Raw genomic sequence first — 16,601 nt, 5'->3', positions numbered from 1 at the left:
AGCGGACACTCCTTGCTTAATAAAGCGCAAATGTCTTGTCCTGGCACTTGAGGCCCTCCGCGGCCGGGCTGCTAATTTTCCAGTCGAACTTTCCATGTCACTGCTTGCCTTCACAAACCTATCGAACGCTTCCCTCAGAGTGGGGAGTGTTGTTGGAAAATGCAAGTGGAAAGAGGCTGTGGCTTCCGGCATCAGGTGAGGGGACGGGAGGTGGCGGGGATGCTAAAAGACCTCCTTGGTATGGGGCAGACTCATACAATGAAAAGTCGCCCCCAAATAATGCCAATGACACCCCCACTGAAAACAAGCACCAAAATGAGTGCCTTGCCCTTGTCTGCACCGCCTTCGCTCATTGTCACTTCATCCTGGACAGCCCTTCCCCCAGGTGCACAGACTCCAATGTCCCCTCCCCTTTAAGTCCTAGCTCAAATCCTTTCTGTCCACAGAACTCCCTCTGGCGTCCCCTGCTCCCCTGTCCATTGCTTCTCCCGCGCCTGAACTCCTTGACCACAGTCCCATGAAGCACTAGGCGCTATCTTCTTTGGGTTGTAGGTATGTGTGTGTTCTCTCCCCTACTCTACATTTCCGGAGTGCAGGACACGTATGCGATTCAACATTCATTCCCCGTTTCTCTTCTTTCCCCTAACACGCCAAACATGCCTGGCTCTCGATGGGGGATTACTGAATGTTTGTCGAATGAATAGATGAAGGACTAGAGAGTACAGGACTGAGGTTACAAATGAGGGCTGGAAGTCAAGGCCATTGCATGAAGTTACCTCAACCTACTCAGAATCTGGGTTCTCAGGGTCTAGCAGGCCAACCCTCCACTAAAGTCCCACCCTGACCCCAGTCTCATCACTCTCTCCCTTCACATGGGCTCTGCGTGTGGACTGGCCCCTCACTGTCAGCTGCCCACAGCTCAGTCTCTCCTGCTTTTGCCTGAACACCCCCTCTCCCACCCCCCAACACACACACACACTTTTTTTTTAAAATATATTTCTTTATTGATTTCAGAGAGGAAGGGAGAAGGAGAGAGAGATAGAAACATCAATGATGAGAGAGAATCATTGATCGGCTGCCTCCTGCACACCCCCTACTGGGGACCGAGCCCGCAACCCAGGCATGTGCCCTTGGCCAGAATCGAACCTGGGACCTCTCGGTCCACGGGCTGACGCTCTATCCACTGAGCCAAGCCGGACAGGGCCACACACACTTTTAAAATACATATATTTTATTGATTTGAGAGAGAGAGAGTAAGGGGCGGGGGGAGAGAGAGAGAGACATCAATGTGAGAGAGAAACATCGATCGCTTGCCTCTGGCATGCACCTCTCCCGAGGATCAAACCCGCCACCTGTGCATGTTCCCCGACCAGGAATCGAACCGGAGACCTTTCAGTGCACGGGACAACGCTCCAACCAAGGGAGCCACCCTGGCCAGGGCTCTCCGCCCCCTCTTTAGGAACTTTTTTTTCAGTTATAGTTGACATACAACATTGTGTCGGTTGCAGGTATACCGTGATTAGACATCTGTCTACCTTACCAAGTGGTCACCCCAATAAGTCCAGTACCCACCTGGCACCACACATACTTGCTACAATCTCTCTTCCCTTTTTTCCATCCCTGTCCCAGGCCCAACTGAGAATCCCTCCTCTCCAGGAACTCACCTCTGGCTGACCTCCTCCTCGCTTTCCATGCCTATAAGTCTCCCTTTGTGAGAAGGACATGGGCTCTGGAACTCTGGCAACACTGGGTCTGAGAACTGAACAGAAAAGGAGCGATGAGGCCCGCCCCGGCCGGCGGAGGCTGGGAGCTTTGGCAAGGCCCGGTGCACGGAGCTGGAGAGAGAAGGACGGAAATGTACTGGGCCTGGGGAAGCCAGCGTACAGCTGGAAGAACGCCTTCGCCTGCGACACGGGTGGTTAGGGAGGAGGGTGTTTTCCCAGCACCCTCCACTCGAGTCCTCCGTGGAGGATAGGGCAAACCACCTGGGTTAGCCAGAAAAGCCAGGACCGGGGAAAGGCGTGGACTGTCTATGTTTGGCTGAATGAGCTGCAAACGCTTCGGTCAGGGATTGGCCAACTACGTGAGCTGTAGGCCCCGTACATCCCTCCGCTCGTTTTTATATAGCTGACAATGGCTTTTACCCTTTTATTTATTTATTTATTTTTAATATATTTTATTGATTTTTTTACAGAGAGGAAGGAAGAGGGAGAGAGAGTTAGAAACATCGATGAGAGAGAAACATCAATCAGCTGCCTCCTGCACACCCCCTACTGGGGATGTGCCCGCAACCAAGGTACATGCCCTTGACTGGAATCGAACCTGGGACCCTTGAGTCCGAAGGCCGACGCTCTATCCACTGAGCCAAACCAGTTAGGGCGGCTTTTACCCTTTTAAATGGTTGGGAAAATAAAAGAAGAATAAGCCCGGCCGGCATGGCTCAGTGGTTGAGCATCGACCTATGAGCCAGGACAACAGCTCTCCTTGCTGACATTGTGCAACACCAAGTTGGGATGGACGTCCCATATTTCTCGCTCCATAAAGCACCTCCGTTTAGTGGAAAGGATACGGGTTCTAGAGTTAGAAAGATTGGGGTTTGGATTCTGACCCTGCCCCCTGCTACTTACTAGCTTGGGAGAACTTGGGTAAATTCCTTAAATACTTCAAACATCTTTTTTTTCTTCTTCTTCTTCTCAAAAAACTAAGGACGTGAATACCCACGTCGCAGTGTTGTTGAGTACATGACATGACAGATGTGAAAATGCTTAGCACAGGGCTTAGCACGTAGATGCTCCAATATTCTCACTCTCTTCCCTATTGTGTCCCAGGGAGCGGCCTGCCTCTCCCCAGTGTCAGGGACCAGAAAAGTTCTCGGGCATCCTGAGATGGCAGTGGGCATCTGTGTGTCCCTGATACCATGCCAGCTATTGAGAAGAAACATAAGGCCCATCAAGGGTCTGAACCTGGTCTCATTCATACGAGAAGATGCAGGAGGGGTTGTGCTCTGGGGTCCCCTCCCCAGGAGCCCCGATGTCTCGAGGGAGGTAGCTTGACCTGGCATTCCGTAAGCTGTGTTCAGTCATTATTTGAGGTCCAGGGTACGGACTGGCCGATCACCCCGAAGTGATTTTTTGTACAAGGGGTTTGCGCGTCAGCCTTTGTTGTGTCACTGTTTACACGAGTCCCTTTACTTCTCTAGGTCCCCAGCTCCCCATCCTTCCATGGAGGGGGTAGGTCTACCAGCTATTTGCCAGTTGATCTCGGAGGGGTGCGAACAGGTCCAGCGGGGAGTCCCTCCCTCCCCTGCTACAGCCAGAGCAGCGGGGAGTGTATCCGTCTTACCTGAGGACCTTGGTCACAGCTGTCAACGGAAGGAAGGGCTGCAGAGCTGTCCTGGGAGCTGTGCTCCAAGGTTCCTGTTCTCTCTCGAGTCTCAGACTGAGCCCCGCAAGGCTGTGCCTCACTTCTCCACCAGGTGGCAGCAGCCTGCCTGCCGCTGCCGGTGCCAGGCCGTCAACAAGCACAGGATGTTCAGAAAAAGATCCCAGGGAAGGGACTTGGAGGTCAGCAGCCAGCGCTAGGATAACAGGTCGGGGTGACTTCCTGATATAGAACCCCTTGGGCATCGGTGGCTGTAAATACACCACTGTCCTGGCCCAAGCACCAGCCAAACTGGTGCTAACCACTCGCTTCGCAAGGGAGATTGCCACCCAGTGTAGCTTTAAACGCCTCCTTACCCCAGGGCACTGGGTCCTCGGCTTTGGCAGACCTGAGGTCAGTTTGTGGAGCTCACCCACTTGTTAGTGAATTAATAAGACGCAGAGGAGACTTTAGATTCTCTTTCTAAAGCCCCATGAGGTTTTTTTTCTAATTTCTTTAAAACATTTAGGAGGCCCTAACCGGTTTTGGCTCAGTGGATAGAGCATCGGCCTGCAGACTGAAGGGTCCCAGGTTCGATTCCGGTCAAGGGCATGTACCTTGGTTGCGGGCACATCCCCAGTGGAGAGTGTGCAGGAGGCAGCTGATCGATATTTCTCTCTCATTGATGTTTCTAACTCTCTATTCCTCTCCCTTCCTCTCTGTAAAAATCAATAAAATATATATTTTTAAAAATAACATTTAGGAGGAACAAAATTAAATGGAAGAGGCTGCCAGGCAGTTGGGGGAGACTTGACCTTGCATCTTATGAATGCTCTTTTTTAAAAAATATATTTTTTTATTGATTTCAGAGAGGAAGGGAGAGAGAGATATAAACATCCTTTTTTTAAAAATTGATTTCAGGGAGGAAGGAAGAGGGAGAGAGAGAGATAGAAGCATCAATAATGAGAAGAATTATTGATCAGCTGCTTCCTGTATGCCCCCCACTGGGCATGTGTCCTGACTGGGAACTGAACCTCAACTTCCTGGTTCAAAGGTTGAAGCTCAACCACCGAGCAACGCTGGCCGGGCATCTTGTGGATGTTCTTGACGAATGAACAGACCTAGAAAGACAAGTGTTGTGTAAACAAGCTGGTCCATTCATTCATCCAGTGATTGGTTACTGAGTCCCTACTGTGTGCAGTCCTGGGGTATGTGCTTCAGGGCGTTAGAAGATGAGTCAGACGCAGGGCCTTCGTAAAGAGGCCAGAACAACTTAGTCCCAATGCCAGGTGAGCAGGTCCCGTGTATTGAAGTGCATTGTTTTCCTTCCTCCTTCAGATTTCTGCTCCTTGTTGTTTGGTTCGAGTCTAAACGTAAATGACGAGGCTGTGAAATGGAGAGAGAGACAGAGAAAGGCGTGGTTGGAAGGAAGCCAGAGACAGCTCAAACGCTTGCCATAAGGAGTCCGCAAACTGGAGCGTAGAACTGGCTATTCTGTCTGTTACCGACGTGCACAGACCTTAAAGCAAAGCATTCTCCCGGTCTCCTCCCATCAGTTTTCCTGGAGAAGGCGTGAGCCTCTCTCTACCCTGTTTCATCCTGCCAATGCACGCTGCCCGATTCGTTAAGCCTTAAAAATAACACTTTGTGATCTAATGCTTTTTTCTTGTAAATAATGGGGACATGTAAAGAGTAGAACAGAGTGAATCATAATGCCATTGCCCACAGGTACTATTTTTTAAGTATATAAACATCACTAAAAAAAATGCAAATAGTACAAAAAGATAAACAATGAAAAGTGAAAGCCTTCTCACCGCTTTCTCCCACGGTTCCTCTCCCCCAGAGGAGCCGCTGTTAGGTTGCGTAAATTTCCTTCCAGAAAAAAGTGAGGCGTTCCGCAGTCCATGCATCTCTCCGCCTCTGTGAACATTCCCCCACTCTTCTGATCACTGACACCAAAGGGATTGCACTGTTCTGCACCGTGCTGTTTTCACTGACCAAAACATCTTGGACATGTCGCCACAATGACACATACAAATCCATCCCATTCTTTTTTTTTTTAAATTGATTTCAGAGAGGAAGGAAGAGCAAGAGAAAGATAGAAACATCCTATCTAATAAAAGAGTAATATGCAAATTAACCATCACTCTGCGACAAAAATGGCGGCCCCCATAGCCACAAGATGGCAGCGCCCAGTCCCCTCAGCCCTGCTGCTGGAGTGTCGGCCTGTCCACCAGAGGGGGCGGATCCAGCCTTCCCACTCCACGGGTGCTGCAGTGGTTGGGCGAAGCTGGATCTGCCTCCAGACACGGCAGACAGAGCCCAGACAGCAGGGTTTGGGGGCTTCCTTAGCGCAGAGGTGGTGGGAACACCCCCCGGCCCAGCAGACAGAGCACACTGCAGGGCATTGGGGCTTCCTTCGCATGGCGGCGGCAGGCAGAGAGCAGACAGCAGGGCATGGGGGCTTCATCTCCATGGCTGCAGCGAAACCCCTAGGCTCCGCAGAGAGCAGAGAACCACAGGGAGTGGGCCTAAGCCATCAGTAGGACATCCCCTGAGAGCTCCTGGATTGTAGAGGGTGCAGGTTGAGCTGAGGGACCCCTGTGCACGAATTTTGTGCACCGGGCCTCTAGTCCATGATAAGAGAGAATCATGGATCACCTACCTCCTGCACATCCCCCACTGGAAATCGAGCCCACAACCCGGGCATGTGCTCTTGACCGGAATTGAACCTGGAACCTTTCAGTTCACAGGCCGACACTCTATCCACTGAGCCTAACTGGCTAGGGCTCCATCCCATTCTTAAAAATATATATATATATATATATATATATATATATATATATGATGTTTTTATTGATTTTTAGTGAGAGCGGAAGGGAGAAGGATAGATAGATAGAGAGAAACATGGATGCGCCCCCTACTGGGGATGGAGCCTGCAACCCAGGCATGTGCCATGACTGGGAATCAAACCCACAACCTCTTGGTGCATGGGACAACGCTCAACCAACTGAGCCTTACCGGCCAGGGACACCCCATTTTTTTTTATAACTATATTTTTATTGATTTCAGAGAGGAAGGAAGAGGGAAAGAGGTAGAAACATCAATGCTGAGAGAGAATCATTGATCGGCTGCCTCCTTCACGCCCCACATTGGGGATCGAGCCTGAAACCCACGCATGTTCCCTGACCAGGAGTCGAACCGTGTGACCTCTTGGTTCAACCACTGAGCCACGCCGGCGGGCCCACCCCATTCTTTTTAATGGCTACACCCTTTCCCTGGGATGGAGCTATCATGTTTTGTTATCACCGGTCGGCTTCTGCAAACCTGTTGGTGGTTTTCATGTAGTTCGCTGTTGCAAACAAAACCACAATGCATGCTGCCCGATTGTTCAAGGGGCCCAGTGATCTCTGCACGAGATTGCCCTCCAAGGCAAAACAGGGGGACCCAGGGGTCTAGGAAATAGCCCTCGGGGTGGGGAGGGGGCAATGCTTGAGCCCCCGGAGCTGCCCGGAGGCTTCCTATTGTGGATGTGTGGCTCTGGCATCTTTGGGGAAGTCATCCCTCCACCTCCTGTCCCTGCCCAGCTGGCCTGGCTTCCCCCAGGCTAGCGCCCCCAGCGTGGCTGCCCTGGGATGGAGTCCCTGCATCTCCCAGCTGGCTGAGGGCTCACTGGGTGGGCGGACGGACGGGCTCTCGGGGGCTCTTGCCTCAGCCCAAGGGTGCTCTGAGTAGCTGGTGTTCATGGCCACACAATGCTGCTCTGAGATTTACAAACAAACAGGAAGCCAGTCCACTTCCTCCTTGCTGGGGCTGGTCGCCCAGTTAGCCCAGGATTCACAAGGCAGCTTCCTGGCAGAGGTGGCGGGGGAATTCTGGGGCCCCACCCTGGGTAGACTCCCCAGCTCTCTGCCCCTATTTGCCCAGCTGGACAGCCTTCCTGACAAGCACAGGGAGGCCCAGGTCTCTCTCGTGGGGGGAACCTGTTCTGATAAACCCCACCCTGGGTGGGGCCCCTTCCTCCTTCGCTTCTGAGATGGAGCCCTGACGCTGTCGTGTCGCTCTCTGGGTGTCTGTGGTGGGAGCCTTTGCCCCTGAGCCAGCACCCGCCCAGCAGGCTGCTCTCTGCTCCTGGGAACACCCAATAAGTGTTTGTAGACTGAAGGGCTGACCAACTCCAAAAGGAGTGCCAGGGCCCTAGCTGGTTTGGCTCAGTGGATAGAGCATCAGCCTGCGGACTGAAGGGTCCCAGGTTCGATTCCCGTTAAGGACACATGCCTGGGTTAAGGGCTCAATCCCCAGTGGGGGGCATGCAGGGGGCAGCTGATCAATGATTCTCTCTCATTGTTGATGTTTCTTTCTCTCTCCCTCTCCCTTCATCTATGAAATCAATAAAAATAGGGGGGTTGATGACAAATATGTGATACCTTAATCAATAAAGTAATTTAAAAAATAAAATAAAATCAATAAAAATATATTTTAAAAAAATAAAAGGAGTGCCAGGGGCCAAGGGAGATGGACAGGGCTGCAGTCACAGCTCACAGTGGGGCCAGAAGGCATGCTACTTGGGACACTGGCAGCTGAGCCAGGCGGGAGGGGTGGGGACAGTCACAAGGGTGAAGCCGAGGTGTGGCTGGGGCGGAGGTGGAGGTGAGAGCTGCAGATGTTCTGTCTGGGCCACGAGTCCTGAAGGCCCCCGAGGCCCATGGGAAATCAGGTCCCTGCTCTCCCATCAGTTAGTTACTAAATACATTACACAGGGTTCGCCCGTTGTTTAAGGAATTAGAATTTTTTTGAAAACACAGTCAACATAAAAACAACGCTGAGCATATTGAATCCTCTGCGGTGACTCAGCGCGGCAGGCGCCTCCCTCCCGGCCTGGGGAGATCATTAGGATCATCAATGACTTTAGGGAACATTAGCCCCGGGCCCAGCAGCCGCCTTGAGTCACTGTCAGTTGCTGGAAAAAGAAAAATCTCGGATATCAACTTCTTTAGTTGCTACTGTTCAGAAAGCTGGGCACAAAAACAAACAAACAAACAAAAAAAAACCACCTAAACACAAACCATCAGAACTCGGAAGCTCTAAAAGGCCCGTCTGCAGCTTCATACACAAGTTTCTCTGAGAAGCACCTGGGAGGCGGCAAAGCTGAGCCTCGTGGAGGTGAGAGAGCAGCAGGTGAGGGCGGAGTGGAGAGCCGGTGGGCCGGGTTCCGGGGAGGAGGCCCCGGTAGCAGAGACCTCCGGGAAGGTAAGGCAGGTGGGGGGGGGGGGGGGGCAGTGCCCAGCTCTCTGAGCCTCAGCTCCGGAGCTGAGAGAAGACTGCAGACCAGGAAGCAGCAGCCCTGGGAGCCCCCCAATGCTCCAAAGGGCATCAGTGATGCGGGCCGCACGGTGGACCGAGAGATGGCCCCGGGCTGTTCCAGGGACTCCTTGATTTTCACCTGGTTCCAGGTCCAATCACCTGGGGAGGGGCAGGTGGGCTTCAGCTCCCTACAGGCCGTTTCCAAAGCCTCAGCCCACAGCTGCTTTAGGGCATTTATTCCAGAAGCAGAGAAGGGCCAGCTTAACAGACGGGTAAGGGTGAGGGCCAGGCTGGGCCCAGCAGCGAGAGACACAAATTGTAGCCTCGAGGCTGGCCAGCCGCTCCCAGCCCTTCCAGCGCACACGCAGCCCCACCCAGGTCCAACTGGACAGCGAGAGGAGTGGAAACCTCAGGTTAAAAATACCCAGTTGGGGTGTAAAGAGACAGAACAGGAAGGAAGTGTGGGGAGGCAAGGCAGACTAGACAGAAAGCCTCTGAGAAGGAGGAGATGTTAGTAATGGCCGGAAGCTGAGCAGGTAGACCAGGTAGGGAGCGGCCTCCAGGTGCCTGAGGGGCTGCTGGGCCGGGAGTGGGGTCATGGGCATGGTTCAGGCGGGTCCTCCCAGAGAAATGACTCGGGCCCACTGAGCCCCGATTCCCATCCCCTCGAGGCATCCTGGCCCAGGAATGAAGTGTGCAGTCAGAGGGCCTCCCTCCAGGACAGTGAGGTGCGGGCGACCGAAGGGAGCCTGCCGCTCTCTCTGAGCGAGGGGGTGGGGAGAGTCCTAAGCCAGCAGACCCTCAGCCCTGGGCAGGGTGGAAGGGTTTCAGCTGGTCTTGGGAACAGCAGCCACCCCGGGGTGGAAGGGAGAGCAGCGAGAAGGCTGAAGGCGGGGGCACAGCACTGACCCTGTCACAGGTTAGCATCCGGGCTCTGGGTCCAAGACGCCCAGTCTGACTCCTGACGCTGTCGCTTACGAGTTGCACGACCTTGGACCATCACACAACTCCCCTGTGCCTCGGTTTCCCCATCTGTAAAGTGGAGATGCCAGGAGCGCTGAGCTCATGGCCTGTGGTGAGGATTCAGCGAGTGAATACATCCAGTAGCTGTTACTTCCAGTCGCTTTTTAACTGTTAGCTAGTGGGGGTGGAGTAGGGGCCAGGGCAGGTGGTGGGTGGGAAAGAAGCTCCTAACCCCTCGGGTCAATCAACCGTCCTTCACAGAGAGTGTGCCCCCCTCCCCACCTGCCCCCAGACTAGGAGGGCGCGGAGGAAGGAGGGTACAGAGAGAAATAAGACACCGGCTCACGCGTTCAGGAGCCAGGATCTTAAGGAGGATCCCAACAACTAAACAATCCCATGTCAGCGGAACAGAGGCGAGTCCCACACCCAGCGCCGGGGTGCAGAGGGATGGAGCAACTTTCTCTGCCTTCAGCGTTTGGAAGGCGCCAGGGAAACTGGGCTTAGGGGTTGTCCCAGGACTCCGCAGGCCGCGAAGGGAGGAAGGAGCGAGACGGACTCTGTGGCTTCTGGTCTGGGTAATGGAGCACGTAGCGGTGTCTCTCATGGAAACAGAGAATGGAGGGAGGTCAGTGGACCTTATAGAGAGGGTTTTAGAGGTGAGGTGAGGTGGCTGAGAGAGCCAGGGGGGCCCTGCAGATGTCAGAAATGGTAGGTACCGTGATGGAAATGAGGACTCCTTTTGGATGAGTCAAGGAAGCGTCCTCTGATTTTAACCTGTGGATGGACGCTGAGACGTGGGCCACGTGTGGCAGGTGGAGTGTCCTGGAGGGGCGCCTGGACGTGCCCCAGAGGGTGGACAGGGCTCCCTCCCTCTTCTGTTTATGGCTAGAAAATTGCAAAGTGTCACAATATACGTTGCCTGGTACAATGACATTATGGACCGCTAGAGGCCCGGTGCACGACATTCGTGCATTGGGAGGGGGGCCCTCAGCCCAGCCTGCACCTCCTCGCAGTCCGGGACCCCTTGGGGGATGTTCTCCTGCTGCGGAGGCAGGAGAGGTTCCCGCCACCTCCGCTGCGCTCGCCAGCTGTGAGCCCGGCTTCTGGCTGAGCAGCGCTCCCCCTGTGGGAACGCACTAATCACCAGGGGCAGCTCCTGCGTTGTGTCTGCCCCCTGGTGGTCAGTGCATGTCATAGCGAATGGTCGTTCTGCCGTTCAGTCTATTTGCATATTAGCCTTCTATTATATAGGACTAGAGGCCCAGTGCACGAAATTCGTTCACTGGTAGGGTCCCTAGCGGCTGCCGGCCAGGGCCTCCCTCCCTTCTCCCAGCCAGCCCCGCCCCTGGTCGAACTCCCAGACAACTCCCGGTCGAGGGGACAATTTGCATACTATGCTTTTATTATACAGGATATTATCTAACTTGACCTAAATTCACCTTCACGAAATGAATAATGGGGTTAAGAAGATTCCTGCATGCCCTACCTGGTTTGGCTCAGTAGATAGAGCATCAGCCTGCAGACTGAAGGGTTCTGGGTTCGATTCCAGTCAAGAACACATTCCAGGTTGTGGGCTCGATCCCTGGTAGGGGGCGTGCAGAAGGTAGCTGACCAATCATTCTCTCTCATCATTGATGTTCCTATTTCTCTCTCCCTCTCTCTTCCTCTCTGAAATCAATAAAATATATATTTATATACTAGAGGCCTGGTGCACGAATTCGTGCATGGGTGGGGTCCTGCTGGCCTGCCCTGATGGGGGGTTATTGGGGACCGGCTGGCCAGAGGAAGGGCCGTGGGAGGTTGACTGGCCAGCCCCGCTCCCGACTGGGGTGGGGGGCCGATCGGGGGCCAGGCCAGCTGGGGAAAGATGCTGTGGGAGGTTGGGGGGGCTATCGGGCCAGTTGCCTGCTGCAGTGCATGTCATAGTGACCAGTCATTCTAGTCGCTCTGTCATTCTGGTCGCTTGGCTTTTATATATATACATATATGTGTGTATATGTATATGTATATGTATATATATATGTATATATATGAAGATTCCTGCATAGAAAACTGCAGATTAAGGGTCACCCAAATTCAGCAAGCATTAGTTCATGAAAAAAGGGCAATTCCTGCTCTGGCTTCTCACACGAGCTCTTCATCAGCCCCACCCTGAGGTCTAAACAGTGGCCATCTGATCAGGTCTCACATGAAGACGACCACAACCTTTTTTTTGTCATTTTTAATGACCAAGGCAACTATCTGAAACGTGAACTTGCACTTCCATCATTCTTAAAAAGTAAACCTCACCCAGAGTGTACACTGTGCTTGAGATACTGATGACAGTAGGCCATGCACACAATTTGTAAATAATATATTAAGGGGGCCTGCTCAACTTTTATGACTGATGAGATGTAACTGCTCAGGATGGGAGCTCTCATCTCACGCAGGATTTGATTTGGGCAAAACATTCTTTAGTCACAGGCTTTGGGTCCCAGGGAAGGAACTGGTTTCCTACTTTATCAGGCCTCTGCATCTGAAATACCATGTACTGCAGTTCCCTCCTCAAACAAAGGATGCTTGTATTCTAGAGTGTGGCCGCAATGGCTCTCTTTCATCGCCTTGGTCCTTCTCTTCCTTCTGGAAATGAGGGAATGGAGAGCTGGGCTCCTTGGAGAAAAGTATTAAGTAAATACAGGGCGTTGCCAAAGTTATTGTTACTATTATTAAAAACACTCTCAGGCAGCAGTGGAGAATGCCGCTCCACAGGGTTCTCACAAGGAGCCAGGTGCGAGGTTCTAAACACATCCACCGTTCGTCTCTGCCCCCACAGGAACCCAGGGGCCTTCTGGGGGGTGCGTCCTAGGGGGCCTGGAGGCTGCTGGAGCTTAAACAAACTGAAGCCCCCAAGGGTGGGACTGCCATGCTCTGAGGAGGACAGAGCGCACCTCCTGCTAGACAGAGCCCAAGGTCAGACTGGACCAGGGACGAGTGAGGAGAGCATTCCACGTGTCAGCCCAGGGGCCATGCCGTGGGGGCACGCCTTCACCGGAAACTTTGCCACCTTCACCCGCTACCGCAGAAGCTGGGGAAAACACACACACATAACATTTTACATTAAAATAATTATTTTCTTTTTGCCCCAGCCAGTTTGGCTCAATGGATAGAGCATGGGCCTGGGATTCGATTCCAGTCAAGGACAAGTACCTTGGTTGCAGGCTCCTCCCTGGCCTGAGTGGGTGCAGGAGGCAACCAATCGATGTGTTTCTCCCACATCAATGTTTCTCTCTGTCTTTCCCTCTCTCTCCCACTCTCTCTCTCTAAAAAAAAAAAAGATCAATGGAAAAAATATCCTCGAGTGAGGATTTACAACAACCACAAAAAAGAATTGGACAAATTAAAAAGTAATTGTTTTTATTTTTACTTTTTCAAAGCACACGTATGTGGGGAAGTTAATAGGATGCCACAATTTATGTCCAACACGAATTTGTTGAGCACGTGCCCCGTGTACAGATGCTAAACTAGGCGCCATGGAGACACAGCCATGAACAAGGCCTGGCGGCGCGCTGGTGGTGCAGTGGGCAAGGAGAACTATGCTCATAAGCACCGCATGTGGGCTTGAGAGATCCAGACCAAGAGACGCCGACGTTCCAAGGATGAGGGTCAGGCAGTCATGGAGGTGCTGACCTCTGGCCGGGGCCTTGGAGGCGGGGAGCCTGGCCAGGTGGAGATGGAGGCAATGGCCTCCCAGGGAAGGATTGAAGCCCCAGAATGGAAAAGCACGGGAGATGTAGGACCGTCAGTGAGAAACACTTCCGGCTGGCGTGCAGAAGGCGAAGAAGAAGAGTGGGGTCGGGAAGGTGGGCTAGAAACAGACTTGCCCGGCCGGCGTGGCTCAGTGGTTGAGCGTCAGCCTATGAACCAGGAGGTCACGGTTCGATTCCTGGTTGGGGCACATGCCCAGGGTTGCCAATCAATGATTCTTATTATTGATGTTTCTCTCTCTCTCTCTCTCTCTTTCTCTCCTTCCCTCTCTCTTTCTCATTCTCTTCCTCTCTGAAATCAATAAAAACATATACTTTTTTAAAGAAAGAAAAGAAACTTCGCGGTCCAGAGTTTATCTTCAGTGAGTGACGAGAAGCCTGGAAAGTGTGAGGCAGGTGAGGCGGTGAACCCAGAGCAATTCAAAACAAAACTTACTCAGGGCCCGACGACGACGAGTTAGTCTGTGGCCCAGCCAGGACCTGGATTCAGATTTGTACTGGCACGGGCCAAGCTCCTGGACCTCACACTGGCCAGACAGAGATGGGTCTGTGGGAAAGCGCCCCAGGCCAGGGGCAGGCACCCTGCTTCTCTGGGAAAGCCTGGAGCCTGCCCGGCCGCTGGCTCGGGCCTGGTTGGGCTGAATCTTCCCAGGGAACTGGGTGGTGGATGGGCTGCCGTCCTTGGGAACCCAGATGGGTTGGGCTGGGAATGGCAGAGGGTGGGATCGAAGCAATAAAAGGAAGGGAGAGGAGCCGTGGAGTGTCCTGGGGTGTGAGGCGCGCAGGGCGTGGGGCCTCGCATTCCTGGACGGTTAGGACGCCAGGCTGATGATTATCATTATTATTCCTGCCCTGGCTTCTCTGAGCTTTCATCCTGCAGGACCCTGCCTTGCTGGCCCGGCTTCACCTACTAGCAAGGCCTCCTGGGGTGGGGCGGGGCGGACAGCTTCTGGCCGCAAGGGAACTCAACGTGACTGGGTTTCTTCCCGTTTGCTCAGGAAACTTCCAAAAGCTGAGCACCTTCCTAACCCTGGAAGCATGGGCATCATTTCTCAAGGGGGAAACTGAGGCACCGAACCAGGGAATGACCTGAGCAAGGTCCTGGGAGAGAGACCCCCTCCCTCCCCTGCCATCCTCTATCGCCATGCCATGCTTATCCTGGAGGGGATCCAGGGAAGGGGTAGAATCTAGAAGAGAGAACTGGGCTGGAGCCAGGACAGCTGAGCTGGTACCCCCCCTTGCCAGCCGCTGGGGGCATCATGAGGTCAGGCCCCTGGTTTCGCGTCTTTCTGGAAGGTCCTGCCTTCTGGGTGGGCTTCCTTCAGCCCCCGAGGGAGGCCAACACTGCAGACGTGCCAAGTGCCCAGCTCGCTTGTGTCAGAGGCCACACTGGGCATCCCCGGAGAGGAAGGCCCGGGTCGTGCAGAGATGGGCCAGGCCCAGGGCCAGAGGGCCAGGCAGTGGCTCAGAGACAGGGAAAGGGGCGTGCGTGTGTCTGTGTGCGCGTGATTGCTCACACCAGGCTTCCAGCGGTGACATGTCCCTGCCTGCCGCGATGAGATCAAAGAAAGACCAGGAGGAAAGGTGAAGAACAATCTGGTGGCTGGGTGGGGGGCTCAGAGGAACCCTGCAAAACGTAGCTCCTCTCTGGCAGTGGGAAGCCCCAGGAGAAGGGGGGGGGGGGTGGCCCGGCAGGCTGCAGGCTGAGACCCAGCGAGTCACCTTCCCCACGATTGCTGTCCAGCTAGAGAGCAGCAATCCTCAGGAAGATCTTCTGGCAGGAAACAGAGGTGGGACAACACGGAAGAGTAGGCTGAGGAAGCTGGAGCAGACCAGACAGTAAACAGATTCTCAGAGGCCTCCGAAAGCTCTCACATCCTCAGTGCCTCCCAGAGCCGGCCGGCCAGCCAAGCATTCGTTGATGAAGCTTTTATTAAGCAGCTACTACATGCAAGGCAGTCTGCTGGGAGCTGTGGGTGTAGACGCATAAGACATGGTCTCTGGACCTAACCGGTTTGGCTCAGTGGATAGAGCGTCGGCCTGCGGACTCAAGGGTCCCAGGTTCGATTCCGGTCAAGGGCATGTACCTTGGTTGCGGGCACATCCCCAGTAGGGAGTGTGCAAGAGGCAGCTGAATCGATGTTTCTAACTCTCTATCCCTCTCCTTTCCTCTCTGTAAAAAATCAATAAAATATATATATTTTTAAAAAGAAGACGAAGACATGGTCTCTGCCCTCAGGAGGCACTCTCTGGAGAAAAACAACCTTTCCTTTTTGGTTTCACCCTGGCCCCACACAGCATACCACCAGAACCACGAGGCATCTCTTCCTCCCTGGACATGTCCGGCCATGACTGGACTGGCCCCTGCTTCTGTTCCCGCCGCCAGCTCTCTGAATTCACCCAGAAGCAACACTCACTAGAATTCCTGCTGCTTTCTTGACATTCAGCCCCAAAAGTCATCTCTCAGGCTCACCACTGAGATTAGGTCACGCCAAGGCGCACTGGTCTTCGGTGACTCGGCCCGTTGGCCTTCTCTTACTGGTGACCCCGAGAACCTGCCAGGGCTCCCTGTTGCTTAGCAGATACCATTTGAGCTTTTGGCCTATTTTCCAGGGCCCTCCCGCCACGTTTCTAGCTCTGATTATTATGACTACCCCACAGTGTCCCTTCCCATCCCTAGGATACCGACATTTTTTTTTTTTTAATTTTTAAATATATATTTTATTGGTTTTTACAGAGAGGAAGGGAGAGGGAGAGAGAGCTAGAAACATCGATGAGAGAGAAACATCGATCAGCTGCCTCCAGCACACCCCCCACTGGGAATGTGTCCACAACCAAGGTACATGCCCTTGACCGGAATCAAACCTGGGACCCTTCCGTCCGCAGGCCGACGCGCTATCCACTGAGCCAAACCGGTCAGGGCTAGGATACCGACATTTATAATGTAACTGAACACCTGGCCAAGGGTAAGAGCCCTTTAAAGGGGAACACTTCCACATTTGTAGTTGATTTATTCCACCAACATTTCACGAACAGCTGCTGTGTGCCGGGCGCCGTGACAGGTGCTAAGGCAGCTCTGATGGTGACGAGAATAGACGTGCCGCCTGCCCTGGGGGAGCCCCTGAGCTAGCAGGCAGGACAGATACTAACAATGAAAACAGAATGGGGTGCGTGGTCAGACTGGATGGCCATCGGGGCTGCTGAAAGCCAGTGGACCTCTTTCACTTCCTG

Source organism: Cnephaeus nilssonii, assembly GCF_951640355.1.
Source record: "Cnephaeus nilssonii genome assembly, chromosome: 19".
NCBI classification, from domain to species: Eukaryota; Metazoa; Chordata; class Mammalia; order Chiroptera; family Vespertilionidae; genus Cnephaeus; species Cnephaeus nilssonii.
This window is presented reverse-complemented; position numbering follows the sequence as displayed.